Source organism: Macaca nemestrina, chromosome 5 (genome assembly GCF_043159975.1).
Source record: "Macaca nemestrina isolate mMacNem1 chromosome 5, mMacNem.hap1, whole genome shotgun sequence".
NCBI lineage: Eukaryota > Metazoa > Chordata > Mammalia > Primates > Cercopithecidae > Macaca > Macaca nemestrina.
In genome coordinates this window covers 982,626-1,008,045 of record NC_092129.1, presented here as the reverse complement: position 1 = coordinate 1,008,045, position 25,420 = coordinate 982,626, and the positions used below count along the sequence as shown (strand labels likewise).

Sequence of the window (25,420 nt, the reverse complement as noted above, 5' to 3'; positions counted from 1 at the left end):
AATTGGGACCTCACTGCAGATTCGGTGTTGTGTTCTTGTGTGTGTGTGTTTAAATTTACTACATTGTAAAGGCTTCCTTGAGCCCCTAAACCCTTTTAAAATATCACTTCTGGCTGGGCGTGGTAGCTCACACCTGTAATCCCAGCACTTTGAGGGGCCGAGGCAGATGGATCACGAGGTCAGGAGTTCGAGACTAGCCTGGCCAACATGTCTCACTGCTCACTGCCGTCTGCCCCGTGGGATGCGACTTCCTGAGCCCTGGGTTGGGCCCTTTTCCTGCTGTGCTCAGAGGCCTTGAACAAAGGTAGGGCCTGCCTCATGCTGGTCACCTGTCATTTAGTAAACGCTTTTAGTATCTACTGTATACCAAGCTCTCTTGGGGATAAAATGGAGACCACATTTTCTTTTACTGTTCAGCCCAGCACAGGAAAATATGGATTCAATGAGTAAGTTTCTACCTAGCTTGAAGAAGTGAGTTCAAATAGAGACGTGGCCACTCAAGAGGACACTTCTGTGAACCTCCTGGCCTTTCTGAAGCCCTGGTGGCCTGGTGGTTCCCGGGGTTGCCCTCTCATGAATGGGGTTTCTCAGACGTTCTTCTCTTTCTAGGGTCTGTTCTGCTGAAGGGAAGGATGTGGGATGGGGAGTGGGTGGGAAGTCCTCAGACTCTCAGGAGAATCCACCTGCCTGCAACAGACGCAGTGCCTGCCATGCAGTCACCAGTGTGGAACACCACCCGGTGTGTGTGACCCGGTGGCTCCCACCCAAGTCTGACCAGAAGAAGGGGGGAGCCGGTCAGAGCAATTCAGTGCTTTCTTCTCGAGTCATTTGGAAGCAAAGCCTTTTGCAAGAAAACAGCCTCGCTTCTTGTCGCCGTGGGCGAGTGTTCTTTGAAACCTTTGCCTCCCTGTTTCTGCTGTTTGAAAACATCTTCACCTGCGTGCTGATATTTGGCTCCAGATGGGGGAAGATTATGGCAAATGCAGTGTCCACAAGGCCGGACTGGGGGGACTCATTGCTTTATAAGGGGCATGGAACACATTTCATGACTTTGTGCTCAAACCTTGTGCTGTCTTCCTGTTTTCTGACATTGTCAGCCAACATCAATTTAATAAAATTTTAGAGTTTTATTTTAAAACTAGTCAAGTCAGGCCACGCCTGTAATCCCAGCAATTTGGGAGACTGAGGCAGGAGGATCACTGGAACCCAGGAATTTGAGACCAGCACTGGCTACATGGTGAGACCCTGTCTATACAAAAAAAAAGAAAGAAAAATAGAGTGTGGTGGTTGTGAGCTTATAGTTCTAGCTACTGGAGAGGCTGAGGTGGGAGGATTGCTGGAACATGGGAGGTTGAGACTGCAGTGAGTACTGCTGCACTGCAATCTGGGCAACAGAATAAGACCCTTTCTCCAAAAAACAAATAAACAACAACAACAAAAAAACTGGTCAACAGGTTTAATTCATTAATTCAGTGAAGATTCCAGTGCCTGCTGTGTGCCTGTAGTCAGTGGTAAGCCACAGCAGTTTCCTGCCACTCATAATATGACAATTAAAACTTTTAAATATATGGCTGCTTGGGGTCTGGGAAGTGGCCTGTTCCTCAGCAAATTTTGACTGATAAATTAATGCCTGGGTCTTCAGCCTGGTTCTTTGCTGGCCAGTGTGACAGGAGCCTGTCACATCTCTGGGGGCACCTTATAATTATGAGACGTAATCTTTCTCCAGTTCAGGGGCAGCTGTGAATCAGGGGTACTGCCCCAGTAGAACTATGAACATCCAGCAAAAGACTGTTTTCAAAATACTCCAATTAAATGAAAAAAGCATGAAGTGGGCCAGTGTGGGTAGTGTGTACCACTGTTTAGAAAAGAGGGAAGATAGAGACAATTCACATTTGTTTGCCTTCATATGCGTAAGAAATCTCTGGAAGGGCACATTAAAAGCTGAAGTCATTGGTTACCTCTGGGGAGTGGGCTGGGTAGCCGGAGATTTCACTAAATACCTTTTGAATGTTGAGGTATGTGGTTATATAGCTCTATTCAAACCATAAAGAAAAATATAACAGTGTACGATCCTAATTTTTTAAAAACATACATGTTAAAGAAGCCTGGAAGAATGTCTTCTAACACATTAGAGTGGCTTTCTTTCTGATGGGGTGATGTGCACAGTTAGACGTCCTTGTGTGGGGCCCTTGTGAGCAGCCCAGAGATGACTAGGTGTGCTCTGATCTTCTTGTCCTCTGGCAGCACCTTGGGTGTCACAGTAGACCTGGACTTCCCTCTTTGTATGTCTTGTGCATGTGGGAGGGGGCATCTACATTGAAACTTGCTACTTTCCCCAGCTTCTCTGACTACTTCAGGCAACACTACCTTGATTTGGGTGCAAAAGAGAGAAAGAATGCTTTTAAAAAACACGAGTATTTTGAAGAAATGACAAAGGACAATAGAAATGCAGTGTCAGAAACATTTGCCCTTCAAGTTTAATTTTGCTTTTTTGTGAAAACCAGCCTGAAGGGGGAGGTTAGCTGGGAGGGAACTGAGTCAGGCACTGTGGCAGAGAGTGAGCAGGATGACCGTGAATGGGGCATTCGGTTATCTGCCTCTATAAAGGGGACGCTACATCTCCCAAGTGCTTAAAGATTAAAAATAATATATGTGCATCTCATGCTGAAGTAGCTATGAGAGCTTCAACATGGCATGGGCCTTTGCATGAGTGATGGAAATGGCCAGGAGCTTCCCTCCCTTTGGTTTGTTAAAGAACATCACATGAGTTCAGGCCCTAAGGGTCCTCCCTAGTGTAAAAGGACCTAGGTACAAGAAAATACTGTTAAAATTCTCCTTTTCATTATTTTGGATGCTCGTGAAGGAAATGCAAACGTAAGTCCAACATGCGGGTGATGGCCACTTCATGTGTAGACTGAGCAACGGTGCGGCGGTTCCTTTGGGGATGGTTCTGAGCCAGAGCTGCACCTTGATCAGCAAAAGCGTGACATCCTAAAGTGTTTAAGTCAATAGTAACTGAGTTTAAGATGAAACCAGCAGGAGACTATGTTTTCAGTGGTAAGAAGAATGCATACACAGTTGGAGCACTGGGTCAGCGTCAGGAAATAAGGATTTTATTTCCAGCCTGGAATCAAGTTTCTCTGTGGCTTTGAGAAAGTCTCTCACCCTCTCTGAGCCATCAGTGCAGGGGCTTAGAAGGTCACTTTCAATCAGGAAGCTTATGATTTAATTCAGGGCACGAAGACAGATATCCAGCCTTGAAGTACACACCAAACATGAGCCCTGTTTGTGCTGACAGTGAGAGAACCTCACATGATCAGGAGGTTTGTCCAAAACATACTGAATCAAGAACCAGGCAATCAGGCAAGCCAAAAGGATTTTTGATTTCTGTTTTAGACAGAAAGAGTTTTATACATTCTAGAATCATTCATGCTCTGATTTGTTTAAACATATGGTAAGTTTAGATAGACCCTCTTAAGTATCAAGAAAACTTTGTTTGTAGTATATTTTAACATGGAATATAAGATATAATGATGGTAATCGTGATGAATTATCCTTTAGTATAGAAGTTGAATGATGAAAATAGATTTATGTTGCCAGAGCCCTGTGACTCCAGAAACATCATTCATAAACAGTTTTGGTTCCTGAATTAGAGAAGGACTGAGGACTTTCGTAGTTTGGGGTCAGGGTGGAGACAGGCATGTGAGGGAAGGCAAGTTCAACCCTGTTCGGAGTGCCTGCCCTCTGTCCTCCTTACCTAGCCAAGTTGGGCCCATTTTAACTGAAAAAGCCAGCCCTGCCAGCTGGGTTGGACCAAACCTCATATCCTGTGCCTCCTCTGTAAGGCCCAGCAGCGATGAGGCACAAGCCTTTCTGGAGTTCTTAACTCTTCATCTTCTAAATGGGTTGTGTGCTTACAGCAGATGCTGGCCTCCCTTGGTCCCTTGGAACATCCTGTTTGCCTGGAGCAAAAGCAGAGTCTCCACTGAGTGCCTGCTGGTGCTATCCTTGGGGTTTTCATGTTTCTGAACATGGCTTCTAGTTAGCCTTCAATTGCTGGGTCATATGGTAACTCTACATTTAACATTTTGAGGAACTGCCAGACTGTTGACAAAATCATTTGCACCATTTTACATTCCTACCAAAAATGTGTGAAGGTTAAGATTCTTACACGTTCTTATCAACATGTTATCTTTTTTATTGCAGCCATTCTGGTGAGTCTGAAGAAGTAACCCCTATGCTTTTGATTTGCATTTCCCTAGTGACTAAGGAGGTGGAGCATCTTTTCATGTGTTTTTTGGTCATCTTCTTTGGAGAATGTCTATTCAAATTATTTGCCCACTTCTTAATGGGATTGTCTTTTATTATTGAGTTTTAAGAGTTTTCTTTTAATATGCCTGGACCAAGTCCCTTATCAGACATCTGATTTGCAAATATTTTCTGTCATTCTAGATTAATCTTTCACTTTCTTCATGGTGTCCTTTGAAGTACAAAGGTTTTTAAGTTTAATGAAGACCAATTTGTCTATTTTTTCTTTTGTTGTTTATGCTTTTGGAATCATATTTAAGAAAGTATTGCCTAACTCCAGTAATGAAAATTTAATTCTATGTATTTGTCTAAGAGTTTTATAAGTTTAGCTCACATTTAGTCTGTAATCCAATGTGAGTTACTTTTTATATATGGCATGAGGTAGGAGTCCAGCTTTATTGCTTTGCATGTGGATATGCGGTTGTCCCAGCACCATTTGTTGAAAAGACTACTTTTTCCCCATTGGATTATCTTGACATTCTTGTCAAAAATAAATTGATTACCAGGTACAGTAGCCCATACCTGTAATCCCAGCACTTTGTGAGGCTGAGGCAGGTGGATCGCTTGAGTCCAGGAGTTAGAGACCAGCCTGGACAATATGGCAAAGCCCTGTCTCTACAAAAAATACAAAAATTGGCCAGACGTGGTGGTGTGCACCTGTAGTCCCAGCCACTTGGGAGGCTGAGGTGAGAAGATTGCTTGAGCCCAGGAGATGGACCTTTCAGTAAGCCAAGATCATGCCACTGCACTCTAGCCTAGGCGACAGAGCAAGACCCTGTCTCAAAAAATGAATGAATAAATAAATTGATGACAAATACAAGGGTTTTTTCTGGATTCTCAATTCTATTACTCTGGTCATTTATACGTCTATATGTTAGTACTATGTGTAAGTTTTGAAATTGGAAAGTGTTAGTTCTCTAACTCTGTTTTTCATTTTCAAGATTTTGGGTATAGTGAGTCCTTTCAATTTAGGATCAGGTTGCTGATTACTACAGAAAATGCAGCTAAGATTCTGATGGGGTCATATTGAATCTGTAGATCGATTTGGGGAGTATTATTGTCTTAACAATATTAAGTTTTCTGGCTGGGTGCCATGGCTCCTGCCTATAATCCCAACACTTTGGGAGGCCAAGACAAGAGGATCGCTCACACCTAGGAGTTCAAGACCAGCCTGGGTAACATAGGAATGACCCCATCTCTACAATTTTTTTTTTTGTTTAATTAGCCAGGTGTGGTGGCGCATGCCTGTAGTTCCAGACTCAACAGGCTGATGCAGAAAGATCATTTGAGACAAGGAGGTTGAGGCTGCCGTGAGCTGTGATTGCACCACTGTACTCCAGGCTGGATGACAGAGAAATGCTTCATTTTGAAAAAAAAGGAAAAAGAAAAAAGTAAGTCTTCTAATCCATGAGGATGAAATGTCTTTCCATTAATTTTGATCTTCTTTATTTTTTAAGCAATGTTCTGTAATTTTCAATGTGTAAATCTTTCACTTATTTTGTTTATTCCTATTTTATCACTTGTAATGCTGTTGTTAATGGAATTTTCTTAACTTTTAGATTGTTCATTGCTACTGTTTAGAAATACAATTATTTTTCTGTGCAGGTATTGTATACTAAAACCATGCTGAACTCATTTATTAACTCTGATAAGGTATTTTTATGAATTCCTTAGGATTTTCTACATATAAGTGCATATTATCTGTGAATAGAGATACTTTAACTTCTTTCTTTACAATCTCATGTCATTTATTTTCTTGCCTAACTGTCCTGGGTCAAAACTATAGTACAGTGTTAAATAGATGATGTGAAAATAGACATTCTTGTTTTCTTGTTGATCTCGGGGTAAATCATTGTCTTTAACCATTAAGTATGATGTTAACTGTGAGTTTTCGTAGATGTTCTCTATGTAGGATGAGGAAGTCTCTTTCTGTTCCTAGTTTGTTGAGTGTTTTTCATCATAAAGGGTGTTATATTTTGTCAAATACTCTTTTTGTATCTATTGACATGATCATACGGCTTTTGTCCATTTAATATTGTTTATTACATTGACTGATTTTGGAATGTTAAAACAACCTTGAATTCCTGTGATAAATCTCCCTGGTCATGGTGTGTGGTCCTTTTTATATGTTGCTAGATTTGGTTTGCTAGTATTTTCTTGAGAATTTTTGTGTCTCTATTCATAACAGATATTGTACTGTAGTTTTCTTTTTCTGTGATGTCCTCTTCTGATTTTGATATCAGGTGAAAACTGACCCCATAGGATAAATTGGGAAGCATTCCCTCTTATTATTTGGAAAAATTTGTAAATGTTTGATTTTGATTCTGTGAACACTTTGTAGAATTCACCAGTGAAACCACCTGAGTCTGGACTTTTCTTCGTGAGAATTTAAAAATTACTAATTCAATCTCTTGTTATACATTTATTCAGATTTTCTACTTTTTGAGTCAGTTTTGGTAGTTTGTGTCTTTTTCTAGGAATGAGCCTATTTCATCTAGGTTATCCAATTTGTTAGCATACAGTTACTCGTAATATTCCTCTATGATCCCTTTTTTACAATAAAATTTTATTTTAGGAAAGTTTTAGGAGGCTGAGACAGGCAGATCACTGAACTTCAGAAGTTCAAGACCAGCCTGGACAACATGGTGAAACCCCATCTCTACTACAAATACAAAAATCAGCCAGGCATGGTGGTGCACACCTGTAATGCCAGCTACTTGGGAGGCTGAGGAAGGGGAATCACTTGAACCTGGGAGGCAGAGGTTGCAGTGAGCTGAGATCATGCTACTACACTCCAGCCTGGGTGATAGAGAGAGATTTTGTCTCAAAGAAAAGAAAAGAAAAGAAAAGTTTTAGATTTCCAAAAAACAAACAAACAAAAAAAAATGAAGATTGCACCCAGAGTTCCCATATACACCATAGTCATTTTTCTTTATTATTAACATCTAATATTAATATAGTATATTTGTTATAATTAAGAAGCCATTACTAATACATTATTATTAACTGAAGTTCATACTTTATTCAGATTTCCTTAGTTTTAACTAATGTCCTTTTTAACTTAATGTTCCAAGATCCCATACAGGATAACACATTGCATTTAATTTTTTTTTTTTTTTTTTTTTTTGAGACGGAGTCTCGCTCTGTCGCCCGGGCTGGAGTGCAGTGGCGGGATCTCAGCTCACTGCAAGCTCTGCCTCCCAGGTTCACGCCATTCTCCTGCCTCAGCCTCCCGAGTAGCTGAGACTACAGGTGCCCGCCACCTCGCCGGGCTAGCTTTTTGTATTTTTTATTAGAGACGGGGTTTCACCCTGTTAGCCAGGATGGTCTCGATCTCCTGACCTCGTGATCCGCCCGTCTCGGCCTCCCAAAGTGCTAGGATTACAGGCTTGAGCCACAGCGCCTGGCCGCATTTAATTTTAATGTCTCCTGATTGGCTGTATCCCCATGCAAGTCTCATCTTGAATTGTCCACATAATCCCCATGTGTTGTGGGAGGGACAGAGTGGGAGGTAATTGAATCATGGGGGTGGTTACCTCCATGATGTTCTTGGGATCATGAGTGAGTTCTCATGCAATTTGATGGTTTTATAGGGGGCTTTCCCCCAACTTCCCTATGCAGTTCTCCTTTATGCTGCCATGTGAAGAAGGACATGTTTGCTTACCCTTCCATCATGATTGTAAGTTTCCTGAGGCCTCCCAAGCCTTGCAGAACTATGAGTCAATTAAACCTTTTTTCTTTATAAGTTACCCAGTCTTGGGCGTGTCCTTATAGCAGCCCAATACAAACTAATACAGTAAATTGGTACCACAGAGAGTGGGGTACTGTTATAAGGATACCCCAAAATGTGGAAGCAACTTTGGAACTGGGTAACAGGCAGAAGCTGGAACAGTTTGGAGGGCTCAAAAGAAGTTATGGAAATGTGGGAAAGTTTGGAACTTTCTAGAGACTTGGAGAGCTCAGAAGACAGGAAGATGTGGAAAAATTTGGAACTTCCTAGAGATTTGTTGAATAGCTTTAACCAAAATGCGGACAGTGATATGGACAATAAAGTCCAGGTAGAGGTTGTCTCAGATGGAGATGAGGAAATTGTTGGGAATTGGAGTAAAGGTCACTCTTCCTATGCAAAGAGACTGGGGGCATTTTGTCCCTGCCCTAGAAATCTGTGGAACTCTGAACTTGACAGATGATTTAGGGTATCCGGTGACAAAGCATTCAAGAGGAGGCAGAGCTTAAAAGTTTGGGAAATTTGCAGCCTGATGATGTGATAAAAAAGAAAACCCTGTTTTCTGGGGAGAAATTCAAGCCTGCTGCAGAAATTTGCATAAGTAATAAGTAGCTGAATGTTAATCACCAAAACAATGGGGAAAATGTCTCCAGATCATGTCACAGGTCTTCACAGCAAGCTTCTCCCATCATAGGCCTAGAGGCCTAGGAGAGAAAAGTGGTTTCCTGGGCCAGGGCCAGGGCCATCCTGCTGTGTACAGCCTTGGCACTTGGTGCCCTGTGTCCCAGCCACTCCAGCCATGTGTAAAAAGGGCCAACATACAGCTCAGGTAGTTGCTTCAGATAGTGCAATCCCCAAGCCTTGGCAGCTTCCACGTGGTATTGGGCCTGTAAGTGTGCAGAAGTCAAGAATTGAGGTTTGGGAACCTCTGCCTCAATTTCAGGGGATGTAGGGAAAGGCCTGGATGTCCAGGCAGAAGTCTGCTGCTGGGCCAGAGCCCTCATGGAGAACCTCTGCTATGGCAGTGTGGAAGGGAAATGTCAGGTTGGAGCCCCCACATAGAGTCCCCACTGGGGTACTGCCTAATGGAGCTGTGAGGAGAGGTCCACTGTCCTCCAGACCCCAGGATGGTAGATCCACTGACAGCTTGCATTGTGTGCCTGGGAAAGCCACAGACACTCAATGCTAGCCCATGAAAGCAATTGGGAGAGGAGCTGTACCCTGCAAAGTCACAGGGGCAGAACTGCCTAAGGCCATGGGAGCCCACCTCTTGCATCAACATGACCTGGATGTGACACATGGAGTAAAAGGACATCATTTTGGACCTTTGAGCTTAAAGACTGCCCTATTGGATTTGAGACTTGCATGGGGCCTGTAGCTCCATGCAATTTTTTTGGCCAATTTCTCCAATTTGGAATGTATGTATTTATCCAATGCCTGTACCACCATTTTATCTAAGTAGTAACTAAGTTGCTTTTGATTTTACAGGCTCATAGGCAGAAGGGACTTGCCTTGTCTCAGACAAGACTTTGGGCTTGAATTTTTGAGTTAATGCTGTAATGAGTTAAGACTTCGGGGGACTGTTGGAAGGGTATGATTCTGTTTTGAAATGTGAGCACATGACATTTGGGAGGGGCCAGGGTGGAATGATATGGTTTGGTCGTGTCTCAATCCAAATCTCATCTCGAATTGTAGTTCCTATAATCCCCACGTGTCATGGGAGGGACCTGGGGGGAGATAATTGAACCATGGATCTGTTCAGTCAGTTGGGAGGTTAGGATTTCATTTTCATTTATCAATGCTAATGGGAATGATCAGGCTGTCTTCATGTCAGCTGAATTTGCAAGAAACTCCTTGGATGATGTTAATGGCAGCTGTATTTTTTGGGAGCTCTGCTCTAATTTGATAAAGTAAGTTCTGGCAAGATTTGTTCCTTTATCCTCAGTATCTCAAATGTTTTCATTCCAATAATCTTTATAACAATTTTTGATGTCTGAGTGGGTTCCCACACAGTCATCTATTGTAAGACTTTCTGATTCCTTTTTTTCCCTTTGGTCATTATGGATAGGGTTTCTGTACATAATTGCATGGTACCTTTTGTTTGGAAATAACATCAAAGTATTTGCTAAAGTATTTAGGAATGTGATTTTTGGATTGTAAGGTGAGACTTGTTGAGCTTTGGGAAAAACTGCCCCACTTGTAATAGGGGAAGAAAAATAATTTTCTCTCTCTGTTTTCAGAATTCTTAGATGGGACCCTCTGTAACAAATGACAGCTTAAAATGAGAAAAATGTGGAAAAGTCTGAAAACATGTATACCTTATGGATACATGGGAGACACTCAGGGAAAAATGAGTAAATCTCCAACAATTGGCTTTCAATTCAAGTGTAAATACTATCTTCAACTTAAAGAAGATTTGAGGTGCAGTAATGGGAAGGTAACCAGCAAAAGGACAGTAGGTAAAGTTTGATATACAGACTTAAGTGCGTGCATTCTCCGTTGATAAGACTCTTCAGTGATTTAGTTATCCTTCTCTTCTTGGTGGAAAGAGAGATAGGTAGCTTTTAAATGGGGATTTCCTTTATAGATGTAAATTTTCCTTACACAAGAGTAACTTCTACTCTGTTTTCAGAACTTCTTTAATAGCATTTTTTCAAAATAATCATCTTGGAATAATTCTTAAGCCAAAGAGACATATTTTGGGTTGGCATATTCTGGATTCCTACCATTATATTTTGAGGTGGCATATTATGGTCTTCTACACTGTGTTCCACCAGCAATGAAGAGTTCTTGTCTTTCCTCCAGCAATTTGTCATTTTTTTAGAGTTTAGCAATTCTAACAGATATATACCAGCTGTGCTATCTCATTGTGGTTTTCAGTTTTCTACTATGTTGAGCATCTTTTTGTATGTTTACTTGCCATCTGTAGATCTTCTTTGGTGAGGTGTCTGTTCAGATCTGTGTGCATTTTTAATTGGGCTGTTTAACTTATTGTTTAGTTTTAAGGGTTTTTTTTTTTTTGCATATTTTGAATACAAATTCTCAGATTTGAATTTTGCAAATATTGTCTTTCAGTATGTGGCTTGTTTTTTTTTATTCTCTTAATAAGATCTTTTCCAGGGTGTAAACTTTTAATATTAAAAAATCCACATTATTATTTCTTCTATGTGTATCGACTTTTTGTGTCGTTTGTTAAGATTCATTACCAAACCCAAAGACACATAGCTTTTCTTCTATGTTTTCTTCCAGAAATTGTAAGCCAGGTGCAGTCGCTCTCGACTGTAATCCCAGCACTTTGGGAGGCTGAGAGGCAGGCGGATCACGAGGTCAGGAGATTGAGTTCATCCTGGATAACACAGTGAAACCACGTCTCTACTAAAAATACAAAAAATTAGCCGGATGTGGTGGCGGGCACCTGTAGTCCCAGCTACTCGGGAGGCTGAGGCAGGAGAATGGTGTGAACCTAGGAGATGGAGCTTGCAGTGAGCTGAGATTGCACCACTGCACTCCAGCCTGGGTGACAGAGCAAGACTCCATCTCAAAAAAAAAAAAAAAAAAAAAAAAAAGAATATTGCTGGCTACATGCCGATAAGTAGGACGAAGGGAGCATTCTTAAGAGAAACTTGGCACCATAAGTACAGATTAAGGCAGAGGACATTCAAAAGAGATAGGCAGGTACAGTAGGTACAGACGTGACCACCATGAGACCTTCCTGAGATGGCAGGAAGGAGCCCAGTCCCAGAGTGGATTTGGATTGATCACCGCACATGTGCCCCAACCAACAGTGAGGGGGTCCCACAAGCCCAAGTGGGTAAAGTTAGGGATCTAAGGCAGGAGCAGGAAAACCAGACAAAGAAAACAGGTGGAGACTTGAGACAGAGGCATGAATGTGAAGAAACCCAAATTAAAATTTCCTGCACAGGACACTTGGCCTGTTTTCCTGCACAATCAGCCCACTCTTCCCTTGGGTCCTACCTATTTTTTTCTACAATAAGCTGTTTACACTGTATTTATTTTCAATGAAGTTATCTGCCATCTTTGTACTGCCTCCTGGTGAAAATCTTTCTTCCAAGTTAGACAAGAACTGGGACATCAGCTCTCTCCAGCGATAGCTCCTTTTGAGTTTGAATTTCCCAAACTGATGGCGCTGAATTACTGGTGCTCCGACTTTAAGTGGTGCAGAAAGAGGTTAGTAGGGGGCACTAGCCTCACACCTGGAGCAAGAGGGTCCTGCATAGTCCCCCAGATGCCTACAGGTGGTGTGCCACCACTACACGGCAAGCAAGAGGGCCAGGCAGTGTCCCCAGCTGCCAGCAGGGGGGCGCACGGACACCACACCATGAGAAAGGGGACCCTGCTGTGCCCTCGTTGCCAGCAGGGGGCATGCTGCCACTACACTGTGAGCAAGAGGGTCCTACAGTTGTCCTAGTCACCAACAGGTGGCACATGGGCACAGCACCATGAGCAAGCAGGCCCTGCAGTGCTCGGCTGCCAACAGGGGGTGCCTGAGTTAGCCTTTTCAGATTCCTGAGGTTCTGCCACCTGCCTGCCTCCCAGAGCCGTGCATCGCCTATGTGAGGGCGGAACTACATTCTTCTCAGCACAGACCCAGAGGGCACCACGAAGGTGGAGCTGCATTCTGCTCACCGCAGACTGGGGGGCACTGTGAGGGCAGAGCTGCGTTCTGAGCAGCACAGACCCAGGGGTTACCACGAAGGCAGAGCTGCATTCTGCTCAGAACAGACCCGGGGGCACTGCAAAGGCAGAGCAGTGTTCTCCCCAGCACAGACGCAGAGGACACTGTAAGGGCAGGGCTGCTTTCTCCTCAGCACAGACCTTGGAGGCACTATCTCGCTTTGGGACAACTCGACCAAATCCACGGTGAGCGAAATCCTTCCTGTTTGCAGCCCTGAATCTTGAGGGTCACAGACTAGTTTGAAGGGCTCGGTGTGGAAAACTGGAAACCAAAAGACCCTCTAAATCCTATGCGCTGAGGTTCTCCCCACCCAAGGCGAGATGGCTGCAGTGCAAGGTCCATACTGCAGCCTCAGAACACAAAGGCATTCTTCATAATGCAGTCATGCCATCTGAAATACGAATACAACACCTGCAGTACTCATGTACCAAACATCTGTAATGCTGGCACACTACCTAAAAACGAAAATGTTATAAATCCTCACTCCCCATGCAAGCTGCAACCCAATACAGTGCTCACAATAATGAACACTGACATAATCAACACAAATGTAGCCACTAGCATATGGTTAGGGTTGCTCAGGGTTAGTGGTTACAGTTAGGGGTTGGGGTTACGATTGGGGTTAAGGTTAGATTTGGGGTTAGGATTAGGGTTGGAGTTGGGATTAGGGTTATGGTTAGGGTTTAGGGTTATGACTAGGGCTAGGGTTATGGTCAGGGTTACAATTTAGGGTTACAGCTAGAGTTAGAGATAGGGTCAGGGTTACGGTTTAGGGTTGGAGTTGGGATTAGGGTTATGATTAGGGTTTAAGGTTATGGCTCGGGTTAGGGTCAAGGTTACAGTTTAGGGTTACGGCTAGGGCTCTGGTCAGGGTTACGGTTAGGGCTTGGGTCAGGGTCAGGGTTAGGGCTGGGGCTCGGGTCAGGGTCAGGGTAACGGCTGGGGCTCAGGTTATGGTCAGGGTAACGGCTACGGTGAGGGTGAGGGTGAGGGTCTTGGTGAGGGTTAGGGTCAGGGCGAGGGTCAGGGTCAGGGCTAGGCAAGGGCAAGGGCTAGGGTGATGGTTAGGGTGATGGTGAGGTTGAGGGTTAGGGGTGAGGGTGTGGGTGAGGGTTAGGGTGAGGGTGAGGGTTAGGATGAGGGTGAGGGTGAGGGTTACGGTGAGGGTTAGGGTTACAGTTAGGGGCTAGGGTTAGGGTTAGGGTTAGGATTAGGGTTAAGCATTAGGGTTAGGGTTCGTGTTTGGGTTTGGGTTTGGGTTAGGGTTCGGGTTAGGGTTCGGGTTCAGGTTCGGGTTTGGGTTAGGGCTAGGGCCAGAGTTCTGGTTAGGGTTCAGGTTTGGGTTTGGATTCAGGTTAGGGTTCGGGTTCGGGTTCTAGGACCTTTGACTGCAGGGAATCAAATGGCTGATCACCTAGTTGCTACTGCCATATCTAATGCTAGACAGTTTCACAATTTAACCCATGTTAATGCCTCTGGTCTCAAATGCAGATGCAGCATTACCTGGAAAGAAGCTAAAGCTGGGTGGTTTCAATATGGCTGATTAGGAACAGCTCCAGGCTACAACTCCCAGCGTGAGTGACACAGAAGACAGGTGATTTCTGCATTTCCAACTGAGGTACCGGGTTCATCTCGCTGGGGCGCATTTGACAGTGGGTGCTGGACAGTGGGTGCAGCCCACCGAGCAAGAGCCGAAGCAGGGTGACGTGTTGCCTTACCCAGGTAGTGCAAGGGGTAAGGGAATTCCCTTTCCTAGCCAAGGGAATCCCTGACACACAACACCTGGAAATTCGGGTCACTCCCACCCTAATACTGTGCTTTTCCAAGGATCTTAGCAAACTGCACACTAGGAGATTATATCCTGCACCTATCTTGGAGGATTCCATGCCCACGGAGCTTCGCTCATTGCTAGCACAGCAGTCTGAGATCTAACTGCAAGGCAGCAGCGAGGCTGGGGGAGGGGTGCCCGCCATTGCTGAGGCTTGAGCAGATAAACAAAGTGACCGGGAAGCTCTAACAAGGTAGAGCCCACCGCAGCTAAAGGAGGCCTGTCTGCCTCTGTAGACTCCACCTCTGGGACAGAGCATAGCCAAACAAAAGTGTGCACAAACCTCTGCAGATTTAAATGTCCCTGTCTGACAGCTTTGAGGAGAGTAGTGGTTCTCCCAGCACGGAGTTTGAGATCTGAGAACGGACAGACTGCTTCCTCGAGTAGGTCCCTGACCCCCGAGTAGCCTAACTGGGAGGCACCCCCCAGTAGGGGCCGACTGACTCCTCACACAGCCAGGTGCCCCTCTGAGATGAAACTTCCAGAGGGACAACCAGGCAGCAACATTTGCTGTTCAGCAATATTCACCATTCTGCAGCCTCTGTGGCTGATACCCAGGCAAACAGGGTCTGGAGTGGACCTCCAGCAAACTCCAACAGACCTGCAGCTGAGGATCCTGACTGTTAGAAGGAAAACTAACAAACAGAAAGGACATCCACACCAAAACCCCATCTTTACGTCACCATCATCAAAGACCAAAGGTAGATAAAACCATCTTTTCTCATTGGTTAATGGCCATCCTGTGTCCGTAATGATGGTTAGTGTCCACAATAAAAATTTCAAATACAATTATATTTTGTGGCTAATAAGTTGTAACATTGAATTAGCACTAAGAATCTTCCTGCCATGAAGTCAGTTGTGTGTTCTCTGCATTCCCTGACCCTCACTTTTTGTGTAAAGTTTTGTGTGTTACCTGATGCATAGAACAAAACTTGTTTGTGCCCATTAAACAGGTAATTCATGTTTTCAAAAGATAAGCATTATCTTTCTTTTATCACTTCTAATAATTCAACTCTGTAGTCCTGATCAGTGTGGCTTACAAACTGGAAGACAAAAGACATTTTTAAAAACCTAATAGCTAAGTTAGTTTTTGAAGCTATTAATATTGCTAAAATTATTGCTATAGAAAAGAGAAAAGAGCATGTTGAATAGAACTCTGTTATTAGAGATTTTTCCTGAAAAAGTCACATGTTATTTCTTCTCACCTCCACTGGCACAAAAAAAAAAAAAAAAAAAGCTATATGGTCTTGCAAAACTTTAAGCAGGTGGGTTGGAATGGGCCAGAAGTATGGTTAGAGGTGGGGTCATGGTCAGGGTCAAGATCAGAGTCAGGGTCAAAGTCAGGGTCAGAATTAAGGACCAGGGTAGGGATCAGGGTTTAGGGTTAGGGTCAAAGTCTAGAGACAGGATTGGGGTTAGGATTAGAACCAGAGATTTGTTCTCCTCAGGACCCACCAGAGAAGAGGCCATGGCTTTGGAGCACCTGGTAGTGTGTCCACAGTGAAGACTAGAGTTTCATTGTCCTCAAGACTGACCTGGGGAGACGTGGCTGTGGGCCAGTGAGGAACGTGAGGCAAAAGCTTCCTGTCTGCTCCCTGGGTGCTAAAGGGAGCTCTGCCATGGGCTTTACTTCACACGTTATATCCTGCAAGTCTTGTTTTACAAAAGCATCCCTTCCTCGAGGCTTTGGTTGCTCATCATCACAGCGTGTCATAACATATGGTAAGATTTGGGTTTGCTTCAGCGGGGAGATCTTGGTACAGAGAAAGGAGCAATGCTTAGAGCCACCTCAGGACAATTGGGATGAAAGCTGGGGATGGGTGGAGGCTGGAGGAAACGTGCACCCCCTGTAAACACTTTTATTCATGCTTTCATTACTCATTTTTCTTACAGTGTTAAAGTAGTAAAAATGGTATTGAAAAATTGAAGAGTAGGCATATTAAAACTTGCAACATTATTTAAGTTTAAATATATTATTTGTACCTCATCAACATTTTTTATTTTGTTGAGAAAGTCTAAGGTTAATTGGCAGCATATTTTAATAGTAGATAGAATAATATCTGTTTTATAAACATTGACATCCTACATTACAGGTGTGAACCGTGAAAGTCTGAGACAGGTCTCAGATTTTTTAGAAAGTTTATTTTTCCAAGTTTGAGGATGCGCCCCTGATGCCTCTGCAGGAGGTCCCGACAACACAGGCCCAAGGTGGTCGGGGCCCAGCTTGGTTTTACACACTTTAGGGAGACGTGAGACATCGATCAATATGTGAAAGATGTACCTTGGTTCAGTCCAGGAAGGTGAGACAACTTGAAGAGAAGGCCAGACAGGGAGCCTCCAGGTCATAGGTAGGTAAGACACAAATAGTTTCATTCTTTTGAGTTGCCGGTTACCCTCTCCCTATGAGGCACTCAGATACACGTTTCTCTTGGTGAGCAGACGGGTGACTTTGGACAGAATGAGAGGCGGGTTTGCCCTCAGCAGCCCCAGCTTGACTTTTCCCTTCAGCTTAGTGATTTTGGGTCCCCAAGGTTGATTTTCCTTTCACAAGGTCTAACATGTTTTCCTATGAGCATTAAGTATTCATTGGGTATTTTATTACACAAGGCACAGATTTTTAAAAAATCATCAACTTCATGACTAGCTCTATAGACATAACAACATAGAGGTTCAACTAAATTTGGAAACATTCCAGAGTTTTGGTTTCTAATACTTCTTTGTGATTCTTTAAAAGGTAAAGTATTTTTTTTCCGTAAAGCATAGTAACATCTAAAATCACCCGTAGAATGTCCTTTCATTTTTTTTCTCTAGTTTCCCCATTTTCTGCAAAGCCTCATTGAGGAAATTGACTTTTAATATCCTTTTACACGCTTCTGTTTTAGAAATCTTTGTGGTAAAACATTGAATATTCATGGTCACAAGTTCTGTTCACATTCTTTCTTTCTTTGAATATTTTTTTCCCAGTGGCCAATATTTGTTTCTGTTGTATTATGGCTAAAAAGTAGGCATGGAACAAAATAAAGACAAGAAGTCTTTGGAAGAAGTGATCCAGTCACAGTGAATCAATTTGCCATTGGAACATATTTTTACAAAGTCACTCTTTTGAAAATATTTTGTCATGAATTGAAACAGTCTGGTAGGTTATTTTTTTTCCTGGTCTAAAGTGAACAGCATTTTAGAGAATGAACCCAGGATACAACCACAGCACAAGAAAAAAATATGATAAATAAGTTTACACATATGTGTTACCACTGTAACAGAAAACATGTAAAGAACATTTATTTTGATTTATATATCAGTCTGTATTGTTTAATTTTTTTGTGTCATAAATGCTCTTATTTAAAAAACAGGACTAGTTAACAGTGTCAATTACTAGCAGTTCATGGTATAAATAATTAAACAAGGAAGTGTTAGAAAAATATAACAATGTTTCAAATACAGCTATATTTTATAGCAGTTTTTTACTTACACAGAAATTGCAAAAAAGAAAAATTGCAGAGATTTCCACTGTAGCGTCAACCTACTTTCTTCTCTTATTAACATCTTCTGTCAGTGTGTCTCACATGGCTTATAAATATCTTACATAATGTGTCACAGTTAATGAACAAATACTGATAGACTATTATTAACTAAAATTCATATTTCATTTGGATTCCCTTAGTTCCATCTTACCCTGACCCATCCAGGATCCCGCATGACATGTAGTCATCACGTAGATGGCTCCTGGATGTGACAGCGTGTCTGGCTTTCCATCTCATGATGACCTTGACAGTATTGAGGAGGATTGGTCAGGAATTTTGTAGAATGTCCCCCATTGTAATTAAACATGGAATTTTTCTTATAATTAGACTGGGATTCTGGGTCTGGAAGAAGTAGATCACAGAGGTGAAGTGCTACTCTTGTCACTTCATTTTCTCATGGTGAACTGTCGCCTTTGATGTTCACTTGGATTGTTCGGCAGAGCTAGTTTGTCAGGTTTCTCCACTGTGATGTTATTTTTCCTCCTTGTCCATACTGCACGGTTCTTTCGGAACAAGTCACTATGCGGAGCCCACACTTACAGAGTGAGGAGCTCCACCTTCTTGACGGCTGACTGTCTACCTCAATTATTTGGAATTCTTTTGCAAAGGTGATTTCTATTCAACTCCATTTGCTTATTCACCTATGTATACAAACACAGACACCTAGATAATTACCTAAAGCTTTAGTTACTATTCAGCACTACAGCATTATGTTGCACAATTCATTCCTGTGTTAGTCATGGGTAGCTCTTTTTATTGGCTCCTATTTTTCTTTCAATAAAAGAATTAATTTTTATTTATTTTTATTACATATTTTAATTTTTTTTGTACATATTTACTTTCTGATACTTCAAGATTATCTGGCTCATATATTTACTGTCCCAGTTCTGTACCAGACATTTCTTCAAAGAGCCTGATTCCTTTGAGAATGGTAGGAAAACTTACATCTGACTGCTGAATGAGCACATTATATCTTGTCCCTCCTTAGCAATGCTAGGAAGTATACGTGTGCATCTAACAGACCTATACACCCCTAATTATAAAGGTTTCTGTGTGGAACTGTATGTATCTATATTAAACCAAATGTAAGTTTATGTTGATGTCTCCACCTCTGATCTACTATCATATGAATCATTCTAGCCTTCTCCCCTTGCTAATTTGTAATCTCCCACTTCAACAGTGAGAGACCTGGTTCCTACCATCTGCAAGTTATGTAAGTCATTGTTTTATTCCAGATAAGGATACTGTGGTTTTACAATTGTTCACAATTATTCCTGTTGGAAAGAACTTTATAAAATGGAATCCAGTGATGAAGTGTAGTTCATTTGCCTTCAGCCTACAGAGTCTATTCATTTTTGAAGTGACTTAGGTCAACACCATTTTCCCTACACCTTCAGCAAGTTTTTTCATACATTTGTGTCTTAGTCCACTTTGTGCTTCTGTAACAGAATACCTGAGGCTGGGTAATTTATAAGTAAAAAAGGTCCATTTGGCCCACAATACTGGTGACTGGAATGTCCGAGATTAGGCAGTTGCATCTGGTGGGGCCTCAGTCTTTTTCACCTCGTGGTGGAAAGTGGAAGGGGAGCAAGGGGTGCCCCAGAGATCACATAGCAAGAGCGACAGCAGGAGGGAAGCCAAGGAGCCCAGACTCTTGTTAACTCCTACTCCTGCAGGAATTAATCCATTCCTGTGAGAGCAGAACTCACTCATCCCCATGGAGGACATTAACCTATTCACGAGGAATCCGTCCTCATGACCCAAACACCTTTCACTGGGCCCCACCGCCCCACACTGCCACACTGGGGGTCAAATTTCAACACGAGTTTTTGCAGGGACAAACCACATCCAAACCATAGTAATTTGTAGCATAGTTAATTTCTTTTTCACATGATGTATTCTGCGTTGTGATACTCCACATCCTGAATAATTTTATTTAATTTGAATAGAGTTTGGCTTACCTGTTTGGCTGTAAAATTCTGCGTGTTTTGACAAATGCATAGTGGCAGGTACCCACTATTAAAGTATCATATGGAATGCTTCAAACCCCCACTCCATGGAACCAATGGCTTCCCATCTGTGTAGTTTTCCTTCTCCAGAATCTCATTAAATGAAGTCACACTGTGTATATTCTCCTCAGACTGTCTTCTTCCACTTAGCAATGTGCATGCAAGATTCACTAATGTCTTTGTGTGAGTTGGTAGCTTGTTCCTTTCTACGGCTAAATAGTATTCCATTGCATGAATGTACCACAATTTGGTTATGCATTTGGGGAGCAAAACCTTCCTCTTCTAACTTTGTTCCAGGGTTGGAGACCTTCAAATTAACTGACAATAGATACATTAATAGGAGAGACAATATTTGGCTTCTTATTCCACAAGTATCATTGTAGGACAAAATTCATCAGATGGCAGGATCCAGTTTACAAACAGGTAAAACTAGCCCAAAGACAAGAAACTAGACTAGAATCTGATAACCCACAAAGGCTATAGATTTCCTTTTATTTATTTAAATTTTTTATTATACTTTAAGTTCTAGGGTACATGTGCACAACGTGCAGGTTTGTTACATAGGTATACATGTGCCATGTTGGTTTGCTGCACCTATCTACTCATCATTTACGTTACATATAGTTTTCCTCAAAAAAGATTTTTTTGAGACAGGGTCTGGCTCTGTTTCCCAGGCTGGAGTGCAAAGGTGCAATCTCAGCTCACTGCAACCTCTACCTCCTACGTGCAAGCGATCCTCCCTCCTCAGCCTCCTGATTAGCTGGGACTACAGGCACATGCCATCATGCCCATCTAATTTTTCTGTTTTTAGTAGACACGAGGTTTCACCATGTTGCCTAAGCTGGTCTTGAACTCCTGGCCTCCCAAAGTGCTGGAATTACAGGCATGTGCCACCACGCCCATCCAACTTATAGTTTTCCATTGAAATATAAAATTTATCTCCGTAGTAACCATCATTTTTGATCATAGATAATCAAAGTAAGATTATTCTTGTTTCAAAAATAAGTCTAGCCTTGTTAGATTTTGCCTGATCATTTATGTAAATGCAGCAAGAACAAGAGTTGACCACATAGGTGCTTTCAAGCTTCCTTGCTGCAAATTTTCATACAGAATCTCAGATTGGACTTTTAAAGACCTTATTGAGGCTAAAAGCCAAGCCAAGAACATACTATCAAATTTCAGCTGCAGTCCTTATAGCTTTGTGTGAATTCCTCTCTGCTTGAGGCCCTCAAAATAGCCCCAAATTCCTGGGCCTACAAGGAAATGTCCTTCCTTACTAATCTGTAAGGCTATGAACCCCATAATCTAGGTATCAGACTGGCTTTTCTCAGAGTGCTTTGTAAGCATTGACTCCATAAAATTCAACCTTAGTTCCTTACAATTGCTAGTCATAACTAGTCTGAGGTACACTTCCTAAATATGATATTTCAGTAAAATCCTTGATAATATAACCAAACTTTCCAATTATGTCCTGTTACAAGGTGAACAGATTCTTACTGGACTTTTGCTAACAACTATATTGTCATGAAAGTAAGAGTATTCAGTAAGAATTTCAAAATTCTGGAGAAATCAGGTGGGGAAAAAAAGATAAATGCTCCATTTCTGTTTACAAAAGCATAATCTACTAAAATTGTTGTGAGTTAGAGTTAGCTTAAGAGTGGCCAGGTGCGGTGGCTCACGCCTGTAATCCCAGCACTTTGGGAGTCCGAGATAGGCGGATCACGAGGTCAGGAGATCAAGACCATCCTGGCTAACATGATGAAACCCCGTCTCTACTAAAAAATAAAAGAAATTAGCCGGCGTGGTGGCGGGCGCCTGTAGTCCCAGCTACTCGGGAGGCTGAGGCAGGAGAATGGCGTGAACCTGGGAGGTGGAGCTTGCAGTGAGCCCTCCAGCCTGGGCGACAGAGCGAGACTCCATCTCAAAAAAACAAGAGTTAGCTTAAGAGAAAGAGATTTCTTTTTTTTTCTTTTTTTTTTTTTTTGAGACTGAGTGTTGCTCCGTCTCAATTTCTCAATGTGATAGGCAAAAACATGTTTATTAACAGGCCAAAATTTTAGTTTCTCTGTAAAAATAAGAAGCCAAAAGTATATAAACCTGAATTACTTATGTTCAGTAATTAATGTTTTAGTATTATATCTTACTTATAAATGATGTAGATATTTAATGGAAATATTTTACTTAGCTTAACTTTAAGGTTAAAAATTACCAAAAGTATTTTGTAAACTACTATTAGGCAGATTTACTGTAAAAAACTTATTATTGAAATAATGTTTTTCGCTTTTCATAAGATGGCACCAAAAACGAAAGAAGCTCCTGCCCCTCCTAAAGCTGAAGCCAAAGCAAAGGCTTTAAAGGCCAAGAAAGCAGGGTTGAAATGTATCCACAGCCCCCCCCAGAAAAGATCTGTACCTCACCCACCTTCCAATATCCCCAGACACTGCGACTCTGGAGGCAGCCCAGATATCCTGGGAAGAGCGTCCCCCAGAGAAACAAGCTTGACCACCATGCTATCATCAAGTTTCCACTGACCACTGAGTCAGCCATGAAGAAGATAGAAGACAACAATATGCTTGTGTTCAGTGTCGATGTTAAAGCCAACAAGCACCGGATCAAACAGACTGTGAAGAAGCTCTGGGACGTGGATGTGGCCACGGTCAACAACCTGATTCGGCCTGACAGAGAGAAGTAGGAATATGTTCGACTGGCTCCTGATTAGGATGCTTTGGATGTTGCCAAAAAACTTGGGATCATCTAAACTGATTCCAGCTGGCTGATTCTAAATAGATGTGTATGTTTTCACCATAAAAAAAAGGAAATAATGTTTTTCATAAGAATGACAACTTAAAATCTTTACGCTTATAGATTTGATTCTAATTATCTAGTAAGTATAATATTAGCTTCTGGTAAGCACTCAAGCAGAATAGAAACTTGTTTGTTGGCCGGGCATGTGGACTCACACCTGTAATCCCAGCACTTTGGGAGGCTGAGGAGGGTGGATCATGAGGTCAGGAGATTAAGACCTTCCTGGCTAAGACTGTGGAACCCTGTCTCTACTAAAAATACAAAAAAAATTAGCTGGGCACGGTGGCAGGTGCCTGTAGTCCTGGTTACTTGGGAGGCTGAGGCAGGAGAATGGCCTGAACCCAGGAGGCGGAACTTGCAGTGAGCCGAGATCGCACCACTGTACCCCAGCCTGGGTGAGAGAGAGAGATTACATCTCAAAAAAAAAAAAAAAAAAACTTGTTTGTTTTATATTTAATAGTGGTAACTCCTCTGAAGACATAGTTGTTTTATTACACAAAAAATATTAAATTTATCTTATTTAACTAAGTTGTATCCAAATCATGTTAACTTGAAAAACATTTGGATCGGTTCTTATATTTCTAGGAGTTTGGGGAATATTTATTTATCAATGATTTTTTTTCCAAGCCAAGTTAGAATAGAACACTTTTAGAGGATTTTATAAATGAATTTTGCAGTGCTATCCAGAGTTAAGAAAAATCACATACAGAACATACATTAATAGACATACAAACACAAATAGAGATCTCATAGCTTTCATCCTGAAATTTTAGTCACGAATCAGGCATAAATATTCTGACGGTTAATTTTAGATGTCTGCTGGATTGGATTAAGAGATACTAACATAGCTGGTAAAGCACAGTTTCTAGGCATGAGTGTGAGGGTGTTTCTGGAAGACACTGAGATAAGGAAGATCCACTCTGACCCAATGTGGATGGGCACTGATACGATTTGACTGTGTCCCCACCCAGATCTCATCTTGAATTTTAGCTCCTATAATCCTTACATGTTGTGGGAGGGACCCGGTTGGGGACAACTGAATCATGGTGGTGGTTACTGCCATGCTGTTCTCATGATAGTGAGTGAGTTCTCATGGTATAATGATTTTATAAGGGGCTTTTCCCCTTTGGCTTAGCACTTCTTGCTGCTGCCATGTGAAGAAAGACATCTTTGCTTCCCCTTCCATCATGATTGTGAGGCCCCTCCAGCCATGTGGAACTGTCAGTCCATTAAACCTCTTTGTTCTTTGTAAATTGCTCAGAGTCAGGTACTTCTTCATAGCAGTATAAAAACAGACGAATACAGGCACCATCCAATTGCTTGAGAGCCCAGATAGAACAAAAAGGAAGAGGAAAGGTGAATTATCTCCTTCTGAAACGGAAACATCTTTCTCTTGCCTTTGACATCAGAACTTCAGGGTCTCAGGCCTTTGGCCTCAGAACGAGAGTTACACCATTGGCTTAACTGATTCTGAGTCCTTTGGACATGGACTGAGCAATGCTACCAGCTTTCCTGGTTCCCCAACTTGGAGACAGCCTATCATGGACTTTCTCAGCCTTCATAATTATGTGAACCTTCTCTCATCTGTCTATCTACATATATCCTACAGATTGTGCCTTTCTGGGGAACCCTGACTAATGTGATGACAATAATAAAAAATTTACTAGTTTATATAGAAGACTTGGTTTTTGTCTTTACCCCATTTTATGTTTGTATTATAACTGTGTTGCTGGAAAATGGAACAAGTTATTATCTTCTTCATATGAGGGCTAAAGCTTTTTATCACCAATGTTTTTGGAGATTTTTAAGATTTTCAAGATTTTCTTTTGACATATAATCTTATGAAGCTGATAATTAAATTTTATTTTTTCTATTTTATTTTTCAGCCTCAGGTGTTTGCTTTTGCAGATCCTTGAGCACATTGAGAGCCTCCAAGGCATGGAGTGGGGTTCCTAAAGTTTCAGTGATTATAGGGAGTTGAGAGACTCAATTAGGAAAGGAAAGGTCTAAAGGAGGGAATTTGGAAGATCAAAATTTTCTCAAAAGAACTATTAAAGTTCTAAATAATTCTTAGTAAAGTCATGCAAACAGGAAAGGAAGTAGACAGAATTAGTTCCATATTGGTGGAACACACAGCAGAGGTTTGAGAAGGGAGAATTTAGTCAACTGAGAAGTTCCCATGAAAGGAGCAAGATCAAGATCACAGAGACACCATGAAACAAAAAGCCAGGAATAACTTCCAACCCAAGAGGAGAACATAGAGGCCTCAAAACCAAAGCTAGGATAAGAAACTTCTAGCCCAAGATTTACCTTTCAGACAAAGAAGCCTGAGATTCCAACCCACCTTCAGAGAGTACTCACTCAAAATGTTATTCAAACTGTAGGCTTTTTAATGACTTAGCCCTGCATGCAAAAGGCATTCCCTAAGGTGGCACAGAAGATGGAGCCCCCATATCCAAAGATAGCCAAGGAGAAAGAAAGACCCCTGTTGCCAGAGCCAGTGGGCAAAGGTAACAAAGAAAGAGA

General features: G+C 42.1%; 1 long non-coding RNA gene across 1 annotated transcript; it reads left to right on the top strand.

Annotated features, from left to right (window-relative positions):
* The first annotated feature begins 5,705 nt into the window (after positions 1–5,705).
* On the top strand, positions 5,706–24,565 carry LOC105487629 (uncharacterized). The gene is made up of 7 exons (XR_011623202.1): positions 5,706–10,494; positions 11,285–12,916; positions 14,223–15,260; positions 16,008–16,281; positions 16,653–16,907; positions 17,524–20,512; positions 22,381–24,565. It is a non-coding gene; the product is annotated as an uncharacterized lncRNA (long non-coding RNA).
* The last annotated feature ends 855 nt before the right edge of the window (positions 24,566–25,420 follow it).